General features: G+C 41.9%; 1 protein-coding gene across 2 annotated transcripts in view; it reads left to right on the forward strand.

Annotated features, from left to right (window-relative positions):
* Nucleotides 1-249: 249 nt before the first annotated feature.
* LOC129816580 (zinc finger protein GLI2-like) overlaps nucleotides 250-22,371 on the forward strand; it is a 124,425-nt gene continuing 102,303 nt past the window's right edge. For both annotated transcript variants that reach the window (XM_055871213.1, XM_055871214.1), the window contains exon 1: nucleotides 250-842. The gene's annotated coding sequence lies outside the window, so the exon portion shown is untranslated. The remainder of the gene's footprint in view (nucleotides 843-22,371) is intronic.

Raw genomic sequence — 22,371 nt, forward strand, 5'->3', positions numbered from 1 at the left:
TGCCTAATGAGTTGCTTTGTGTGGGCTATGTGGAAGTCTTGTCTCCAAATTGATTTCATCAGTGTTGCTGCTCTAAGGCTATGCCAAGACAAATGGAGACGGGGAAGAAGATATCAATTACCCAAAAATATGTGATGGACAAAAAATACGTTTATATGAGGAGGGGGGTCGGTTGGGTGATATACTAGTCAGTTGCAATGATGCTCCTATTCTCAATTGAATAGCCCATGTGTATCTGACAAAATTAGCTCCCAGTAACGTTCCTGCCTGAAGTCTGTGAAATCGAACAATAATTAAACTTTATCGAACTTGTACCTGGGTCCAACTGCTGGATTGAGTTAGCCCGGCCCATCTGGAGCAGCAAATGGCAGGGAGCACGGAGGAGGTGGAGGGTAGAGAGGGGGAGAGAAAGAGGGGATCGGATTGAAAACAGATCAGCTTGAAAATCTCACCACCACATGTCTAGAACAACTGTCGATTAAAATCTAGTTTTACTTTACATTTTCGACCACGTATTCTGGCGAAAACATGTCATGCGCTTTCTTATGTAAAAACTCAAAGGTGAGTGAGAAAACGTTACCGCTTGAAGATGATGGATTGTAAAAGTTAGATGCGAGTAATTGCGCTCCTCCGTGTTAAATGAGTTATCCGAGGGATGCCGTGTCCCGAACTTTGAGTAGACTTTCAAACTTTTCTTAAAGTACATTTTTTTCAGAGACATAGCCGGTCTCGGCTGTTTTCATTGAAAAAGTACACTTTAGCCCTATTCTCGAAATACTTGCAGAGAGTCGTCGGACAAAGTGAACAAAACAGCATCGGGGTCTAAAGAGAAAGTATTCAAGGTAAGGACAGTTTTTGTTGTGGTGTAGGCTAGCCTAGATGACAAGCTTGGATACATTTTAAAACAAATTATTCATTTCTTATTTGAAACCTCTTGATGCTGAATTCAATAGACAAGCTATATGTGTTTAAATGTAAACCACTATCCTGCAGTCATATTGAATAATCTTGCGTGTCAAGGACAGATGGGGTTTGGGTAACTCCACATCACATTTGCACTTTGAACTTAACTGACATTGGAATCCAAAACATTCTGTCTTGCAACTTGATCCATATGCGAAGAGATGTGATCCGAAAGCCGCGGCATCAATCCTTCTACTGACTTCCAAATGCCCAGCAGAGTAGTAGCCTAGACCTATCGTGATTCACTGCATCTTTAAATATGATTCTAAAAATGTGTGCAAAGTTCGATGTAAACAGTAACTTTTATTTTGCAATACATTTTATGCATATTTCCGGAAGTTTTAATTTCTATAGAAGGCTTAGGGACATGTGTTCTCAAATGTTGTTGTCTTGTATATCATAATTTTGAGTGGTTTCAGATTGACACATTTCATAGGCTACATTCCAATTTAATTGTGCTTTTCACACTAACGTTTGTGGCAGACTGGCTGTAGGCCTATACACAGTGGCTACAAGTTGACGTAAAAGAAAGTGATAGGTGCTCAAGTGTGCACTCATTTCACTCCGTGTACAGATTATTTCAAGATCCCTCTCATTTAAACACTTGCAATAAATGTTTCAAGTGCTTGACATGCTGTGGAATTAAGGGCACCTCCTTGAATCTCCCATGTCAGTAGGAGTTGTGTACTTATTGTTGAAAAATTCTCAGTTGTTTGCCTGTTTGCACTGTAGCCTGAGTAATCAACAAACACTTGACGCTTTTGTGTGGGTAAAAAGAGCTATATTTACTGTTGGCTTTTACCCATCTATAGTGTGTGTTAATAATCCCTAGGCTAACGCCTGAACTAATAGTATGAACACCATTTTCATCCTTGTTTTGGTCTGCATTCAGATCAGTTATAGAACTACAAATAAAAAAGAATAGACGTGGTTTTAGGATTGTAAATCAATTCAAAGGATATAGTTTAAATGTAAAATGAATTCCTTAATCAGTGATATTCATCAACTCAAATGTAAAACTGATGAAAGGAATGGTTAAAGTTATTTGATGTCATGGGCTTACTGAAGAATGTTAAAACTGCAGGATTTTACAAAGGAACAATAGTATGTTCTCTAGAGATTAAAGTGAAAAGAAAACAGTGAAAAGAAAGAAATGAAAAGTAAGAATAGACAAATGCTCAAGGAAAAAGCTCTGACTCTTGCAAAAAGCATCCATGGTGGTATGCATTTCTGTGTTGCGCATGGTGGATACATGCCTGTGTATCCACCATGAGTGTGATTTTAATTTAATGCGTTGATGCCCATGCAGTTGTGGGAGCATTAGCATGAGAAAAAGTTTTAGTGCATTTGCCATTGTGCTGAATGAAGAGTTCCAGCAGTCAGGCCTGGGGAGAGTGAAAGAATGTAAAGAAATGATGGGGCTATTCAGCCTATTCAAGCTCGGCTTGGGGTTCTTTTCTCTAGGCTCTGAAACCCATGGTGGCGATGTCACTTTCATCTCCCAAGCCAGAGCCAGCCTCTCTCTCTTTTCTATGTTCCCCTTACCCTCCGTTCCTCTCTTTCACACGTCCCTCCACAGCTCTCTCTACTTTATTGATCGGGCATTTTTCTTCTCTGGAAGTCTGCAGAAATGTAATGAACCGAATACTGGAAAAGGGAAAGGAGGAGAGGTGGGGGGACTTTAAAAAAAAACTATTCTGATGAAGTCTAGCATGCAAGAGGGTCAGGAGGAAAATAACGTTTGAATGACTCTGAGGAGGACAGGAAGAGGACAGACCTCCCCCCTATAGAGAGGACAACATTTTTTTTAAAGAACAGGGTTTTCTTGTCTCTCTCTTTCTCTCTCTCCTCTCACACCTCAGTGAGCTAAGATACTATACTATTCTGATAAAGCCATTTACGATAGCATGGCATTCCTAGATTGCAGTCCCTTTAAGCCCAGTCCCCTTAAACTGCTCAGAGATTCTACCAGGAGAAAAGCCAATGTTTCAGGTATAGAGTTGAGAAAGTTGGTGTGTTTAGAAATCTACTTGATGTAAAAGAAAGAACTACAGCTGCTGTATCTCTATAGTTTACATGTTTCCCAGAATGGCTGCTTTCCCACAATTATGTTTCTGTTCTGACAGCCGTATTACGTGGTTATATTAGGCCATTATGATTACAAACCACACCGTTTTAGTATAGGCAAATCGTTGATGGTTGAATCATATCCAAAATGGCCTACAGCGCATTTAAACTATATTTTCATATTTCCATTGCTGTGAAGGAAAATTAACATGCCACCTTCCCACCAATCTTGTTAAACCTGCTGTATGTTTTGCAACACATTGTTGAGACCAACACTATTTCCCGACTATCTAGATGAAGTATACCTCTGACGTTGTGTACAACGAGTGGTTGCCATCGAGTGAAAAGAGCATTATCATTCTAGACCCGTCAGAGACACCACTTTGAGAGTGTTGGACAATACTGGGTGTCTAGCAGGACCTTGCAGCCTTCCTTCAGCCCAGGCTGGTGGGAGCTGTGTGGGGGTGGAGGGTGGCTGAAGTACACTCATGTCTGGAGCTCAATTGATGGGTATTTAATGGCCATTTAGGGAGCTGTAAAAAGACATCTATGTGTTGAACTATTCTAGTCCGCCACGGTGCACTCTTCTTACAGCGAGGCTGTACTTGAGATGAGGGGTAAGGTGGAGGGAAGGGCGAAAACACAGGGACGAGTAAAGTGACGGCAGTCGGCAGAGAAGCTACATTCATTTGTTTTCAGGGTCCCTCTTTGAGTTCCTCTCTGCATTGGCTTGGGATGGCAAGTGGACACAATCAAGGCTTTTTAGTGTCTGTTATACCATACCCTCGAGGCATCTGGCTCATTCTCTTTCAAGTGTCTGGGGTTAAATAGGATCACATCATATCCGGTCTTGAAGAGGGAGAGTAGCAACCTGCCCTGCCTGGCCTTGTCCCCTCTCATTCCCCATTCCACCTCTCACAGGGCCAGCTAGGCCAAGGAGTGAGTACTTAGACCCCACCTCACCCCCCTCTCCATCTCTCACAGGGCCAGCCACAAGAACGAGTCCTTACTAAGATACATAGTGCCATGGAATGTGAGGTTGAGAGAATTTACATCTGTTGTTATCGAAAGAAAATGGGAAACCATGTATGGCCTCCTCTGTAAAAAAACACGTAATTGTAAAAGTAAAGGAGAGAGTCCAATGTGGTTTTAACTAGCCATTTAAGCGCTGTATGGTAAAATCACTGACAACCTCATTACATCATGATTGATGTCATCAATCTTTGGAGGCGGGAGGCACAGTGAGTCGCCCTCATCAAAAAGCAAGAAGCTAAGCTACAATTACGGAGGACATGGTTTCTCTCGAGGAAACACTATTTCCAGGTTTCTTTAAGTCACGCAACAAGGCCTAATGATCTATTTCCTCTAGACCTACCCATTAATTTAACAAAATTCCCCCAGTCAGTCACAGGCACCAAAGTGGGGATATTTTGGGGGCCTTTGGACTCCAGGGGTGTATCCGGAATGACACCTTACTCCCTTTATAGTGCATTAGCTTTAACAATGGTGCGAGTCAAACGAAGTGCACTACATAGGGAGTAGGGTACAACTTTGGGGCCTCTGGACTTCATAACTCTGTAGTCCCAGCCTGCCTTCACACTGTTCTCTGAGGGAGGAAGGAATGAAACTTCAACAGATTAAATCATGTATACAATTTACATTGTGTTATATATGATGTGTCAACACCATGACATCTTGAAACGATACCCAGCACCACGGCCAGAGTTCTCCAAACACAGGCTTTTAGCAGTGGTTCTATAGGTCAAAGCAAGTTAGCCAGTTGGAGTGGTGGACACAACATTTATTTCATTACTTCATCCTAAAATAAACCATTGGGTTTAAGCTGCAGAGCTCTGCGCTAACACAGAGATAACCACAACTGGACCGGCCCACTTTGCTCAACCAGCTAAATGGCTTGAGAAAAAAACATGGGTTGTGTTTGGTTTCCAGTACACTTCCAGTCAAGCTTTTCCGGTCCACTGGCACCAAGATATATATATATATAATCATAATAATATATAGCCAAAATGTAGCCGAACCATGTGCCTGGTTCTCCTTACTTCTTGTTCGTCCTAATGCTCTGAACCAACACCAAGCCTGGCGGACACTGGAGAGATCTGAGCTCAGCATGTGGTTAATCGGAGAGGGTTGCCTTGATCCTACTGCTAATCACCTCCTATAGCGGGTTAGCCAGGGTAACAAGATGATCTGCGGTTCCATCACGGAAACTTTCCTTTCACAGCAGCTGGCAGCAGCCCAGACAGAGTATCATTATTAACACCACTGTGTCTTCTCCTATCTTACTCTCCATTGCCAATGAATGACCAGATTCACTGTGTTGGTTGTTCCTAAGACTGACATGGACTCCCAGACAATGGTGTATTGTCTTCAGTGTTTGCCGTCGGCTTTAATCTGATGCAGAGCGTCAGTTCTATAGAGCGGCCGCTTGCAGAACACGCAGCATATTCAACAGTGTGTGTGTGTGTGGCGTGTGTGCATGCTCTGTTTGTGCTTCCAACAATGGGGTTTTGAGAAAGGGGAGAGGCCTCAGATGTAAGTTATGATTTATCCAAAGGCCTCCCGTAGCTACAAAGCAAAGTTGACTTGCTGACTTGCCCATAGGGGCTGAATGTAATCGTATTACATTCCATATGATGAGAAATATTAAGTCCCTTACTTTGTGCCAGGCCACAGACTCCTCTGTGATAGACTAGGAGACGAGGGGAGCGCATTGAAAGCATTTAGCTGCTTGCAAAGAAACCATTTGGTTCTTCTACACCAGGGCTGTCCAACCCTGTTCTTGGAGAGCTACCCTCCTGTAGGTTTTCCTTTCAACCCCAGTTGTAACTAACTTGATTCAGCTTATCAACCAGCAAATTTTTAGAATCAGGTGCGCTAGATTAGGGTTGGAGCTAAAGACCTACAGGATGGTAGCTCTCCAGGAACAGGGTTGGAGAGCCCTGTTCTACACCAACTCCCTCCCGCACACATGTCCACTAGCTCGCTGCTTGCCTGCCGCCATTGCGTCGGCCTCTCTCCGGCTCAGAACAGAACTCTGGTTTTGGGTTCAGTCCATTTTGAGGTAGTTTGTTTTGGAATCCTCTCATTAGATGGGAGAACCTGATGGGACGAGGATTATATGTGGATGCATGCTGCTTTTGTCTTCTCTCAGTAACTTGAACCATGTAAGACTTTTCAAATATAATACAACAAATATGTTGCGCAATGTGTGTTCAGAGTAGAATCGGCATGAATGCGGTCATGGCAGAACTGTAACAGTATCCCGAGCTCCTTATCCTCAGTGTTGAGAAAAGTGTGGAACTTCCTTAAAATAGACAGATTGGAAAAGACCATTAAGACCTCTTGTGGTGTTAACGTACCTATTACTACCGTCTCATGTGTGGGTGGCCGGTCTTTACACCTTTTGTTATCATTCTCAAAGAGTCACTAGGTGTCAATGCTTCTGAATCATCGCTTGTAAAAGACGGACATGTTCTGACAATTGAAGTACAGGCTAGGCTGATTGCTTAACCAGGTATTTTTGGCTCAGTGTGGCTTCCAGGTTGTCATCGCACCTCTTGGTGTGCTTGTGGCAGCTGGTAGGACATTGACCCCCCACACACAAGGGCCTCAGACAACAGCTAGGGCTGTCCCCTTGTCACCAAGGCGTCCGAGCTGAGGAACAGCTGACAGACTGCCGGCACACACACTTCAGAGATAAAGTCTGCTTTCAAAAGCACTTATATTAGAATGATAATCTCTTGTAATATCAATGTGGATGTGTCATCATTAAATAGATAAACTTGGAAGGTCAAATGACAACTGTAGATTATTGCCTTTGATTCAAAGGGATGCACACATATGTGCACACCATACCACCCACACCACCCGCTGTTGCCTAAGGGGCCTGGTGAGGATATTGACAGCTGTAACTGTTGAGAATGAGTCGTAACAACACATTTAGGATAAATGACCAGGCCCCAAATGCTACTGAAAGAAAGAAGCCGACTCTGCAATGTGGCACAAATGACAGCTGATCTGAGCTGAGGGTTTCTCCCATAGAATGATATGATCATCTATGGTTTCTCCTCTCCTGAGCAGATGCAACTTCTTTGACCATACATGACACAACTTGATCAAGTGCTTGTATGATTATTGTTTTTAGCACAATGATTTTCTTGTTACTGCATGGCCATAACATAACATAACTCCTCAACACACAAACCCCAATGTAATTACATAGTGAGAAATTGAAATGATCACAGTTAGAACATTTATATATGTGGACGTGTATGTACAGTGCCTTGAGAAACTAATCAGACCCCTTGACTTTTTCCACATTTTGTTAGGTTACAGCCTTATTCTAAAATTGATTAAATAGTTTTTTTCCTCGTCAATCTACACACAATACCCCATAATGACAAAGCAGAAACAAGTTTTTAGATTTGTTTGCTAATTTATTACAAATAAAAACAGAAATATTACATTTACATAAGTCTTCAGACCCTTTACTCAGTACTTTGTTGAAGCACCTTGGGCAGCAATTACAGCCTTGAGTCTTCTTGGGTATGACATTACAAGCTTAGCACACCTGTATTTGGGGAGTTTCTCCCATTCTTCTCTGCAGAGCCCCTCAAGTTCTGTCAGGTTGTATGGGGAGCGTTGCTGCACAGCTATTTTCAGGTCTCTCCAGAGATGTTCGATCGGGCCACTCAAGGACATTCAGAGACTTGTCCCGGAGCCATTCCTGCGTTTTCTTGCTGTGTGCTTAGGGTCGTTGTCCTGTTAGGGTCGTTGTCCAGTCTGCGGTCCTGAGCGCTCTGGGGCAGGTTTTCATCAAGGGTCTCTCTGTACTTTTCTACATTCATCTTTCCCTCGATCCTGACTAGTCTCCCAGTCCCTGCTGCTGAAAAACACCCCCACAGCATGATGCTGCCACCACCATGCTTCACCGTAGGGATGGTGCCAGGTTTCCTCCAGATGTGACGCTTGGTATTCAGGGCAAAGAGTTCCATCTTGGTTTCATCAGACCAGAGAATCTTGTTTCTCATGGTCTGAGTCCTTTATGTGCCTTTTGGCAAACTCCAAGCGGGCTGTCATGTGCCTTTTACTGAGGAGTGGCTTCCGTCTGGCCACTCTACCATAAAGATCTGATTGGTGGAGTGCTGCAGAGATGGTTGTCTTTCTGGAAGGTTCTCCCATCACCACAGAGGAATTCTAGGAACTCGGGTTCTTGGTCACCTCCCTGACCAAGGCCCTTCTCCCCTGATTGCTCAGTTTGGCCGGGCGGCCAGCTGTAGGAAGAGTCTTGGTGGTTCCAAACTTCTTCCATTTAAAGAATGATGGAGGCCACTGTGTTCTTGGTGACCTTCAATGCTGTACCCTTCCACAGATCTGTGCCTCGACACAATCCTGTCTCTGAGCTCTACGGAAAATTCCTTCGACCTCATGGCTTGGTTTTTGCTCTGACATGCACTGTCAACTGTGGGACCTTGTATAGACAGGTGTGTGCCTTTCCAAATCATGTCCAATCAATTGAATTTACCACAGGTGGACTCAATTTCGAGTCTCATAGCAAAGGGTCTGAATACTTATATAAATTAGGTATTTCTGTTATTTCTCTCGCTTTGCCATTACGGGGTATTGTGTGTAGATTGCTGAGGATTCTTTTTATTTAATACATTTTAGAATAAGGCTGTAACGTATCAAATGAAAATGATGCAGACAATTACATTGATGAAAGCTACAATCTATCTGTAATATTAAAGCTGATCTACCCCCTAAAAAACAGTTAGGACATTTCTCAGGCGATTGTGTTTGAGTCTTTACATCTGTTTTATATAAAGAGATCAACCACAGGATATTGCATGTACTAGCAGCGAGTGGTGGTGGGGGAGGGTGGGTTAAAGGGAACAGCTCATCCACAGGACTCGTATGTGTACATCTGTTCATTCTGGGGATCATTGGAAGAACATGGCCTCTGAGTGACTGACTGAGTGCCTCCCAGCTACTAAGAACAGGACACGGGATCTAGTGTACCTTACTCAGTGAATGTACAGTGTGTACTCAAAGTATTTTTTCATAGTCAAAATCTGAAAATGGCATCCTATTCCTTATTTAGTGCACTACTTTTGACCTGGCTTTGGATAAATAAGGTTTATAGTCAAGTGCCAGTTCTCTCAGGCTTCCTTTGTGAACTTGTTAAGGCAGTAATAGTAGTACTTTCCTGCCCGGAGAATCCATTGTAAGGCAGTAATAGTAGTACTTTCCTTGCTTTTGAATCCATGTTAAGGCAGTAATAGTAGTACTTTCCTAGCCTGGGCAATGGGCATACAGTATATACCGTAGCACCTTTCACTATTTCTCTTCACTGTTACAGTCTGATCTTCCTCTAATATGAGTGCTCAAATTTCAGATAGTCTCCTGTCAGTTGACTCAAGCTTCCTTTGTGAACATGTTAGGGCAATAGTTTCCTTTCTCGGTTCACTGACCATGAGGACACCTATCTGTATGACAAGTCATACAACAGATATTCCTTCCTGCGTCTGAGTCACGCATATGACTAATGAATGCTGCCAGTTCCTTTTCCACCATATATTTTAACCTGTGCCCTTTTTAAACCAGGGCTTCAAAGGTTTTCAGGGGTGGATGATGTTCTGAAGACAGTGATTTCCCCCATCTAGAATGTGCCCTTGTCTTAAAGCATCCACATGCTTCCCAGCCAAAACAGTTCGGAAACAGTTTGTGCATATATTATGACAACATTTTGTTCGGGCACACAACATTTTATAGTCCGTAGCATAAGCATAAGCTACGGACAACAAATACATTGGCATTTTATCAATGGCAATTTGAATGCACGGAGAGACCATGACGAGATCCTGAGACCCATTGTTCATCCGCCACCATAACCTCATGTTTCAGCATGATAATGCACGGTCCCATGTAGGATCTGTACACAATTCCTGGAAGCTGAACATGTTCCAGTTCTTCCATGGCCTGTATACTCACCAGACATGTCACCCATTGAGCATGTTTGGGATGTTCTGGTTTGACGTGTACGACAGAGTGTTCCAGTTAGGCCTGTGGCGTTCATGACATTTTGTCAGCCTGTTATTGTCATGCAAAAGTCTGCCGGTGTCACAGTAATTGTTCGTTAATTAACATAAACACATTTAGCATCTCTAGGCCTCCACGCATACAAGCCACTGATGCGCTGCCTTCGGAACATCTACGTTTTAAAAAGTCTAATAAATCAATTGAATATACACCATCACAATAAATCCATTATTTATTTTAATAAGGTCTAAAGAAACAATATGTTATGAAGAAACATTTATTTCAGATAACAGAATATGAGTTGGCCTACTCTATGTTATCTGGCTAAGTGACATTCCATAGGCTGAAGGCTTGTTCATTTAGCAGACAAGTGTAACGATTCTCGTCTGGTGAAGGAGAAGAGGACCAAAATGCAGCGTGGTAAGTGTTTGTCTTAATTGAAATCTGAACACTACACAAAATAACAACGAGGAGAAAACGAAACAGTTCTGCAAGGTGAACAGACACTACACAGAAAATAAACACCCACACCCAAAATGGGGAAAACAGGCTACCTAAGTATGATTCTCAATCAGAGACAACGATCAACAGCTGCCTCTGATTGAGAACCATACCAGGCCAAACACAGAAATATAACAACATAGAAAAAAGAACATAGACTACCCACCCCAACTCACGCCCTGACCAACCTAACACATAAGACATAAAAAAGGAACTAAGGTCAGAACGTGACAACAAGATATGCTTATAAGTCCCTTGCCATTATTTTATATTAGATGATTTCCCATTCCAGAGTGAGTGCGCATATTTGACTCATTTCAGGAAACTAGGCATATGTCGCGCAAGACTATTTCACAGGAGAGCCATTTGAACGTACATTTTTTTAATCAAAGTTTTTTGGCAGAAATGCCTTCTGGAACATGTGAACTTTCATTTGCCTTGATAACAAACTTGTATGCCATCTGTAAATATGAATAAAATTGTTCAATTACGGGCCTAGTTGGTTTATCCACAGAAAAAGACAGTAACCCCCCCGCTAGCCATGATTGGCTGAGATAATGGGTATGCTGGACATGCCGAAAGATGAGTTTGGATTGGTCTGCCATTTAGCACGCTTCTGTCTATAACATGATCTGGTCAGTATGTGTAGGTAATCCTTTTTAACGCTTCTTTTTTGAAAGATACTGCAAAGGTGTTGTTCTCCACTTTCTGGAGGACCGAGTTTTGAAATCAGTAGAATGCACAGTGGAATTAGAATATGATAGTCAAGGAGATGGAGAAAATTCTGGTGTTTGATTGCAAATATGCAGACGGAGTCGAAAAGAGAACAAACAGAAGGCTGTTGTATAAAACACCTGTGTAACGGCAGTCGTAATCCTCCTCCTCGGACGAGGAGAGGCAAGACGGATCGGACCAATACGCAGAGTGGCTAGTTTCCATAGTGATTTAATAATTAACAACAACAATATGCGATACAAAATAACTACCGTGACAGTCCTGTGTGGCGGAACACTGACACAAGAACAAACACCCACAAAACACACGTGAAACCCCGTCTGCCTTAGTATGATTCTCAATCAGGGACAACGATTGACAGCTGCCTCTGATTGAGAATCATACCAGGCCGAACACAAAACCCCAACATAGAAAATAACCCCCCCCCAACTCACGCCCTGACCAACTAAATAAATACAAGAAAAGGAAAAACAGGTCAGGAACGTGACAACCTGTCTCCGGATTACATCTTCAAACTAAGGCAACCATGGCATTTATGACAGAGAGAGAAGTGTCCATCCATGTATACGGGTAAGATAGTCTAGCTAGCTACATTTTCAGATATTACACGTATCTAATTCAGTCAAAAAGTTGTTTTCATTTTAAGTTAAAGTGTACTGTTAGCTAGCTAGCTAATGTTAGCTGGCTGGCTCGCTAGATAACGTTACGTGTATGATTTGTGTAGTAATATTATTCGTATCTCAGAGCCATTTGCATTGCAAGTTATAGCCTAATGCTAGGTAGCTAGCTAACATTGAACCTGGTTGGTTAGCTACCTGCAGATTCATGCAGGGTAGTAACGTTATGATTTCAGATTATGGTTAACTGTTTAGCTAACTAGCTACAGGTCTAAACAAAAGACTCCGCTATGCAAGTAACCATTTCAATAGAATATTTATGATGTCACTGCGACAACTGTCGATAGACGTAGCAGGTAAATTCGCTCTGGCAATCTACTCTGATTTCAGAGCATTCATCTGAGTGTGCCAGAGTGCAGAATAACTGACGAATTTACGAACGCTCAACACCCGTTGAATATGGCCGGTGTCAGTAAACGTTGGCAAAAAAAGTGTAATTAAATTGTTGCCAGCAGCACAGTTGCAGTCAACAACACTCTGGATAACATAAAAACAGCCTAACCAGCTCTGCTAGGGCGAGTAAAATGGTCAGAGTGACCTGCTCTCTCATTTGTGTCTGGAAGTAGCTAACAAGCTAGCCAACGTTAGCCAGTTAGCTTGGGTGCTTGACTGCTGTTGTTAGGTCAGAATGCTCAGATCAACCCTACTGCTTGGCCAGAGTGTCCATTGTGTGCTCTGAACGCTCCGAGAGCGAAGCGCTCTGAATTTATGAACGGACAATCTGACAACACTCTGAGTCTACGAACGCCCAGAGCACACTGGCATTCCAGATTAAATTTACGAACACACCTGTAGTTTAACCTGTCTAGGACTGCCCCCCCCCCCCACATTCCACTGAAAAGGCAGAGCCGCGAAATTCAAAAAAAAAATTTTTTTTTTTTATATTTAACTTTCACACATTAAAGTCCAATACAGCTAATGAAAGACACAGATCGTGTGAATCCAGCCAACATGTCCGATTTTTTAAATGTTTTACAGGGAAGACACAATATGTAAAGATATAAATCTATTAGCTAAACTCATTAGCATAAGACACCATCTTTTATTTGTCCACCAACACCAGTAGCTATCACCAATTCGGCTAAACTAAGATATTGATAGCCACTAACCAAGAAAAAAACTCATCAGATGACAGTCTGATAACATATTAATGGTATAGGATAGGTTTTGTTAGAAAAATGTGCATATTTCAGGTAGATGTCATAGTTTACAATTGCACCCACCGTCACAAATGGACTAGAATAAATATATAGAGTAACGTGTTTACCCAATTACTAATCATCAAACATTTCGTAAAAATACACAGCATACACTAATCGAAAGACACAGATCCTGTGAATACAGACAATATTTCAGATTTTCTAAGTGTCTTACAGCGAAAACACAATAAATCGTTATATTAGCATACCACATATGCAAACGTTACCAGAGCATTGATTCTAGCCAAAGAGAGCGATAACGTAAACATCCTTCTAACCTTCTCAGAATTCTTCAGATGACACTCCTGTAACATCCCATTACAACATACATATACAGTTTGTTCGAAAATGTGCATATTTAGCCACCAAAATCATGGTTAGACAATGACAAAAGTTGCCCAGCTGGTCAGACAATGTCGTGCGCCATATTAGACAGTGATCTAGTCGTATACATAAATACTCATAAACGTGACTAAAAAATATAGGGTGGACAGCGATTGATAGACAATTTAATTCTCAATACAATCGCCGATTTACATTTTTTAAATTATCCTTACTTTTCAATACAGTTTGCGCCAAGCGAAGCTACGTCTAGCAAGATGGCGTCATAAGCGATTAACATTTCTCGACAGAAACACGATTTATCATAATAAATTGTTCCTACTTTGAGCTGTTCTTCCATCAGAATCTTGGGCAAAGAATCCTTTCTTGGGTCTAATCGTCTTTTGGTCGAAAGCTGTCCTCTTGCCATGTAGAAATGCCCATTGGGTTCGGCATGAACTGGAACCGTGCCCAGAGATTCACAGTGTCTCAGAAATAAATGTCCCAAAATCGCACTAAACGGATATAAATTGCTATAAAACGCTTTAAATTAACTACCTTATGATGTTTTTAACTCCTATAACAAGTAGAAACATGACCGGAGAAATATAACTGGCTACACTAATGCTTGGAAAAAGAGCAGGGTCGGTGTCCACCGCGCGCCTGACGCATCTGGAAAAGAGTTCCTACCTACACGTGTTTTTGTTTTATAGGGGCTGTGATTGCGCAATCGATACCATTCAAATCGTCATCACGTAAAGGCATCCAGGGGAAGACGTAAGCAGTGTCTGTATACTCATAGCAATAACAGTGGCCTTTTAACTGACTCCAGATCAGGGGCCAAAATGTGTGAAATCTGACTCCATGTCAGGGAAATTGCTGTAGAATGAGTTCTGTTCCACTCAGAGACAACATTTCAACGGCTATAGAAACTAGAGACTGTTTTCTATCCAATAATAATAATAATATGCATATTGTACAATCAAGAATTTAGTAGGAAGCCGTTTCAAAAATTACACGATTTCCATAAATAGTGACAACAGCACCCCCTAGCCTCAACAGGATAAACCAGCCTCTAGTCTTGAAATCTTTGGTTGTTTAGTACATGGCCTCACATGTGAATCCTTAAAGAGCAGTGTGGTGCTAAAGCTTAAGAGGGTGTGAACAATGCTGAATGGGTGTAGACAAAGAAGAGCTCTCCAGCACGTGTCCAAAATATTCAAGGGCCATTTTCTCAAAAGTGAGGTTACAAGTTTATCAACTTTCACAGCAGAATTACTTTTCCATTGTTCCTCAACTGTAGTGTATGATATACCATTTTCTAGCTCTGAGTCTCTACTTTTATCCAATGTAAAAAACACAATTTCAAATTTTGCTACATAATACCGAATCGAGCCGGTCGGTCACATATGAAGTTTGATGTAGAGCATAAAAGTGAGAATTTGAAACAGGTCTTATACGCTAGATTTAGAGTTATTTAGCAAGTTTAGCTGTGAATGATAAAAACCTTAGAAAGCCTTAGAAATCCAAAGGTAAATGGGCTGCATGATGCGACTATAGGCTATTGATGATTTAAGAAAGTCGTCAAAAATGCTTGCTGTCTGTTCCTTTGCCTCAGGCTGCACACGCTGTTCTCTCATCAAGTGATCATATTTTCACCCATCAGACTATTCTCAAATTAATCCTGTCTTTACTAATATGTAAAATTAGTTTTGATTAAGAATGGCCCCTTTTCAAATGGGCAGGAACATGTCAGGTATAGGCTACTCCGGGTATTTTGCTGTGTGACAGGTCATATTCCGACCCAAATCTCTGTATGCAATGGGCTCTCCAATGAAGGAGAGAGGGGAGGAAACTCACGGTGGTGAGATATTTTGTAGCTAAAGGGAATGTGTCAGCCTATTAATTATGAAAATATAACAAATGTCTTATTACTAGGCTATTCAAAATCAAATACAAATGCAATATAATTGTAGGTTAACTCTGAATTTGTTTAATTTAGGCTAGCCCAATTATGTACCAAAGATATCTCACATCAGTATTTTTTAAATGTTTTTTCTGCCATGTGTAATATGCGGTAGGCAATGTATTATAAAGGCCCACTCATATTAATTCTGAGGTCTTTTTCGGGCTTGAGGTCATAATTGGGCCTATGTGTATCCATAAGCTCTAATATGCATATGGGTGTTTTGAATGAATCGTCACAGTAGAAAGCACTGTCCATTTCATTGTGTTTGGCTTTGAGACAACACCCACAACCATCATTTTTTCCACTCAGTTTCAACTGGTTGTTGAACTTCTTTCTTCAAATTGTTCAATCACAGTGAGTTTTAAAGCACATACTGTTTTGATGATAAGTGTTTGATGTGATTTTTGATTGTGTTTGCGTTGTTGTCAGAGTGGTTAGAGGGACAATACAGCCCTGACTACGAGGCCATTAGGACCTGATGGAGGGACAATAGAGCCCTGAGTACCAGGCCATTAGTGACCTGATGATCATTAGCGAGTTGGGTACTACTAACACATGTCCAGAGTGCATAAGAGGAGATTACCGTGACTCAACTGTCGTGTAGAATATTTCTGCGGTCATGACGCATGACTGCCGGAGCTCTAGTTCCAGTTTCCGACAATATCCAGCAACTACTCACAGCCATTGAAATTGAAGAGGGGTGGGACAACATTCCACAGGCCACAATCAACAGCCTGATCAACTTTATGCGAAGGAGATGTGTCGCGCTGCATGAGGCAAATGGTGGTCACACCAGATACAGAGTTGTTTTCTGATCCATGCCCCTACCTTTTTTTTAAGGTGTCTGTGACCAACAGATGCATATCTGTATTTCCCGTCATGTGAAATCCATAGTTTAGGGCCTAGTGAATTTATTTCAATTGACTGATTTCCTTATATGAACTGTAACTCAGTAAAATCTTTGAAATTGTTGCATGTTACTTTTATGTTTTTGTTTAATGTATATATGGAAGAATAGACGTTTAAACACTTCTACCAATACTTTTTTTGGGGTCGGGGATAGCCCTAACCCAGGCTGTATATTTGAGATCCTGTAAGCCACCAACAGAGGTTAGGATAGTGATTGGTGAAGTGATTTCAGTGCTCTTAAATCAATGTTGGAAGTTAACAGAAACGGGCATGTATTTCCTGAATGCCAGACTGTAGAGGGGAGGTGAACATCTTGACTAAAAGAAGTACATCAGAACAGTGCATGGAGGATCTCTGTACATGCAGAGAGACCGTAGTCTCCACTCTGCAGTTAGGCCATATACAGTAAAATAGTCACAGGAAAAATAACAAAAACTCATTACAGATATACAGTGGGCTATGAAATTATTGACACCCTTGATAAAGATTATTGGCACCCCTAAAGATTCTTATCGATTAAAATTTTAAAAAGTAACATTTGGTCTTATATTCATAGCACGCAATGACTACATCAAGCTTGTGACTACAAACTTGTTGGATGCGTTTGCAGTTTGTTTTGGTTGTGTTTCAGATTATGTTGTGGTAATAACTTGCCTAGTTAAATAAATGTTAAATAAAAAATATATAAACTCAACAAAAAAAGAAAGTCCCTTTTTCAGGACCCTGTCTTTCAAAGACAATTCGTAAAAATAAAAATAACTTCACAGATCTTCATTGTAAAGGGTTTAAACGCTGTTTCCCATGCTTGTTCAATGAACCATAAATAATTAATGAACATGCACCTGTGGAACGGTCGTTAAGACACTAACAGCTTGCAGTTATGAAAACTTAGGACACTAAAGAACCCTTTCTACTGACTCTGAAAAACACCAAAAGAAAGATGTCAAGGGTCCCTGCTCATCTGCGTGAACGTGCCTTAGGCATGCTGCAAGGACTGCAGATGTGGCCAGGGCAATGAATTGCAATGTCCGTACTGTGAGACGCCTAAGACAGCACTACAGGGAGACAGGACGGACAGCTGATCGTCCTCGCAGTGGCAGACCACGTGTAACAACACCTGCACAGGATCGGTACATCCGAACATCACACCTGTGGGACAGGTACAGGATGGCAACAACAACTGCCCGAGTTACACCAGGAACGCACAATCCCTCGTCAGTGCTCAGACTGTCCGCAATAGGCTGAGAGAGGCTGGACTGGGGGCTTGTAGGCCTGTTTTAAGGCAGGTCCTCACCAGACATCACCGGCAACAACGTCGTCTATGGGCACAAACCCTCCCGTCGCTGGACCAGACAGGACTGTCAAAAAGTGGTTTGATGGTCGGATTCGCAGTTTTCGTCAAAGGAATGAGCGTTACACCAAGGCCTGTACTCTGGAGCGGGATCGATATGGAGGTGGAGGGTCCGTCATGGTCTGGGGCAGTGTGTCACAGCCTCATCGAACTGAGCTTGTTGTCATTGCAGGCAATCTCAACACTGTGCTTTACAGGGAAGACATACTCCTCCCTCATGTGGTACCCTTCCTGCAGGCTCATCCTGACATGACCCTCCAGCATGACAATGCCACTAGCCATACTGCTCGTTCTGTGCATGATTTCCTGCAAGACATGAATGTCAGTGTTCTGCCATGGCCAGCGAAGAGCCCGGATCTCAATCCCATTGAGCACGTCTGGGACCTGTTGGATCAGAGGGTGAGGGCTAGGGCCATTTCCCCCAGAACTGTCCGGGAACTTGCAGGTGCCTTGGTGGAAGAGTGTGGTAACATCTCACTGCAAGAACTGGCAAATCTGGTGCAGTCCACAACTGTTACTTTTGATTTTGACCGCTTTGTTCAGGGACACAATATTACATTTATGTTAGTCACATGTCTGTGGAACTTGTTCAGTTTATGTCTCAGTTGTTGAATCTTGTTATGTTCATACAAATATTTACACATGTTAAGTTTGCTGAAAATGAACGCAGTTGACAGTGAGAGGACGTTTCTTCTTTTGATGAGTTCATATAAAAATATGGTAAATAATGAGTTTTGTCATTTTGAAGTGAGTTTTATTGTAAACAAGAATATAATATGTTTCGAAACACTTCTATGTTAATGTGGATGCTACCATGATTACGGATACTTCTGAATTAATGGTGAATGATGATGAGTGAGAAAGTTACAGAGCATCAAAGATCATACCCCCAAGACCTGCTAACCTCTCACCATTACCAGGGGAGGTAAGCATGTCTTGGGGGTATGATCTTTGACCCTCTGTAGCTTTCTCGCTCATCATTATTCATGATTCATTCAGGATTATCCATCATTTTGAGATAATAATGTCTGTCTTTCTCTAAACAATTGTATTAGTATAAAATGTATGCTGTATTTTTTGGAGCATACAATATAGCTCCGTGTTTATATTGACATGCAAGACACAAAAACCCTATGAAGTAGACCCCATTATGCTGGTGGTGATAACTCACCTGAGGACCACCATACATCTGAAACCTAAGCGGGTTCAACACCGGCCCAGACATCTGAGGGTGGTATAGGGGCGTCAAACCCCTATATATCACACTACACCAGGGTAGAGAGAGGGTTGGGTTGCATAAGGGCAGGCAGGAGAGAAAGAGAGAGAGAGGGGGAACGAGAGAGAGAGATCTTACCAGCATCAGTATCATCATCCTGAGATAGGAAGAAAGGGGCGAAAGAGGAGTGCAGAAGAGGAGTCTGCAAATCTCCATAGATGATGACTGTCTTTGATATCTGTTTTCATTCTTTTCAGTGTTAGTGAAAGGGGATATGTTGAACGTTAGTGAGACAGAGAGAGCGAGAACTACTTGACACATTGGAAAGAATCAACCAAAAAACAGCAAATTAGAATGCTACCTTGCACTAGACAGAGAGTACACAGTGGCAGATGACCTGAGCACTGTGACTGACCCAAAACTAAGAAAATCCTTGACTATGTACAGACTCAGTGAGCATAGACTTGTTATTGAGAGTACCGGGAAGCAGTTGTTGTTGGGGGTTAATTCCCTTGCTTAAGGGCAGAACGACACATTTTTCATCCTTGTCGGCTCAAGGATTCGAACAAGCGACCTTAGGGTTACTTGCCCAACACTCGTGACCACTAGGCTACCTGCCGCCCCAATGTTTACAAATGTTTCCCATGCCAATAAAGCTCTATTGAATTCAGCGAGAGAGAGAAATATGGAATTTCCTATGTAGTGCACCACTTTTGACCGAGTCCAGGTTTTGGTCAAACGTAGTGCACTATATAGGGAATAGGGTGCCATTTGGAACACATGGTCAGATAACCACCAACCAGGGGAAAGAAGGGTTTGTAATGGGGTATAACTGAACTGCTACAACATCTGGGTCTCCTCTCACTTGTGTATAGTCATTGCTACCCTCCTATCCCTCCGTCCTCACGCTTCTCTCTACTCTCTAATGGGCTCGTACACAGGCTTACACATGCCTTTTATTTCCTGTTGATTGTCTCACTCAGACATACAACTTGTTTATGGCTTTAATCAGTGTAAAAATAAAGTTGTGTAACCCAGTATGATAAAAACAGGACTAGAAGACCTTGAGAAGAGACGAAGAATGACAACACAAAAAGCTTTTTTACTATCCCAGGACCCAGACTGTGACTCGCTCACTGAGAGGTGGGTTATTGGTTATGTGGCAGCAGAGGGACAAATCCAAGAAAGGAGTCTGGGAGTCCTGTATAGGGGATTATCCCACCAACACCCAGCACCATAGAGTCCCCTGCCTGTGGTCACGTGGACTGGGGGTCAGTGGAGCGGGCTGGGGGAGCCACGATCCTGTTCGCTCACTGCACTAGGCTGACCAGCCAACCAGAAGAAGGGAAGAAGGAGAAATTAAGAAGAAGAAATGGCCTCTTGTTGTTTGTTCTCCTCATCCACCATCTGTCTGTTCAGTTCCTGACACCTGTACTGTCCCATCAGAGCCTGACACCCCTGTCTTCAGGGACGGTGAGTGGAGGGGAGGGAGGAATGGGTCCGAGAGAGGCTCCAAAGACCTGCATGGTGGAGCTGTGGGGGGATGGGATGGGGGTGAAGTTGGAACCACTTCTATCCAAGCAACACACTTTCTAGCTCTTTAGTCCTTTACCCGAGCCTACAGTACCCTGAGATCCAAGCCCCACATTTTTAATAATGGACTTAACCAAACAAGCTTGTGTCTGTTTAATATACAACTCAGGGCTTAATGTATATTTGTGATTATTGTGGGGGCGATGTTAAATTGAGTCTCAAATGTAAATCTCCCTATCATCATATCTAAGCCTACATGACACCAATTTCAAGGAAATTTGGCAAATCAACTTGATTGGACGTACACATACCGGATTGTTTAACAGGGTGTTGGCAATTGAGTTTTCAGAGTATTCTCTGCACCTACCTAGCTCAAATTCAGATTCAAACAAGACTATAGCGTCCATAAAGTGACCATTGGACTTACAAAATGTCGGATTGACTAAGTTTGTAGGTGAAACAGTTTTTATTACATCTCTAATTCATTGCTCTCGCGTGCTAATTTCTGTCCATTAAGAACCAACAATGTGCTATCTTTTTGTTGCATTTCTGACAATACTAACATCTTTCCAGTCGAATCTCAGAGTTCTAAAACCAGGAGCAGAAACTCAGTTGCTGCCCAACAACAGCAGCAGCTGGCTTATAGCAGGCTAGCAGCTGTAGCTAGTCAGCTAACACCAGTCGGATGAGAAGCAAGCTACAAGGAAAGGAAGCTAGCTAGGTATATTTAGCTATGGAAGGATTTTCATATGACTGAAGTCATCTGTGTAAACTAAATCCGAGCACAAACAAATAAGCTAGCAAACCTCCCTGGCTGCTATTATAGCCAGTTAGCTAGCCAACTAGCCAGTAGCTACAAGCCAACAAGACTGTACCATATGAACCACAACTCAATGTTGACAATATATCCTAGCCAACTAAGTTACATTCTTCCATAAAGCATAGCTAGAGGGCTGGGTCTGGGGTATGTAGATTGTGTGTAGATTGATGAGGGAAAAAAACGATCTGAATAGTTTCCGAAGGCACTGTTTATATTAGGTTGTATGTATTTTTTGATATAGGTCTATTGTAAATGTGTATTATTGTAGCATCACCATCTTTAAAATAAAGGTTTAAGGAAATACAATCAGGCACCATATTACTAGAAGAAGCTTGCTTTCATATAATAAAAAAAAAGCTTGAAATGGTAATGGAATGGGATTAGTGTGGTGTGCGAAGAATCCAATACTTTAACTTCTATGTGGTACAAATCACATTATTGTGGGAGCACCTCTAAGAGTATGAATTAGGCTGTTTGAGAAGGTTTGAATCCTAAGCAACCTGCATACACATTGTTTGAAGTACAATAGACTAATATCTCTTCTGTGATAGGTCAAAGCTGTGTTCTGGAAAACCTTGGTAGAGTATGGGTAGAGTAGACATTGTAGTGCTCATGTGAATTTATTTTCTTTTTCGGCTTCAGACCAATGCTTCCTTATCACTTTAAACATAGCTTTTTGTTTTTAGTAGTAAAAAAACGATACTTGGCTTGAATTATAGCAGGAAACAACAGCTATTAATGTGTTGCAAGCCAGATGTTCATATTAAACATGATGTTATCAAGAAGACATTCTCTCTTCTTCAGGGATCAAGTCACTAGGAAGACAGATAGACTGATGTTTAGGGTTTACTATGTGCTCTAGGGTTGGGCATACCTTCGTTGATCCAAGAGCCTTTGGTTGTAAAAAAATATATATAATTTGTTGCCAATGTCATACAACCATTGGAATCAGCTGAAACAGATAATAAAACACTTCTTACTGCTTTGGATTGTGATCGTAAAAGGAAATGTCTTATGAATGAGTTGTCAGCCTCAGTGACAAGATGGCTAG

Source organism: Salvelinus fontinalis, chromosome 19 (genome assembly GCF_029448725.1).
Source record: "Salvelinus fontinalis isolate EN_2023a chromosome 19, ASM2944872v1, whole genome shotgun sequence".
NCBI lineage: Eukaryota > Metazoa > Chordata > Actinopteri > Salmoniformes > Salmonidae > Salvelinus > Salvelinus fontinalis.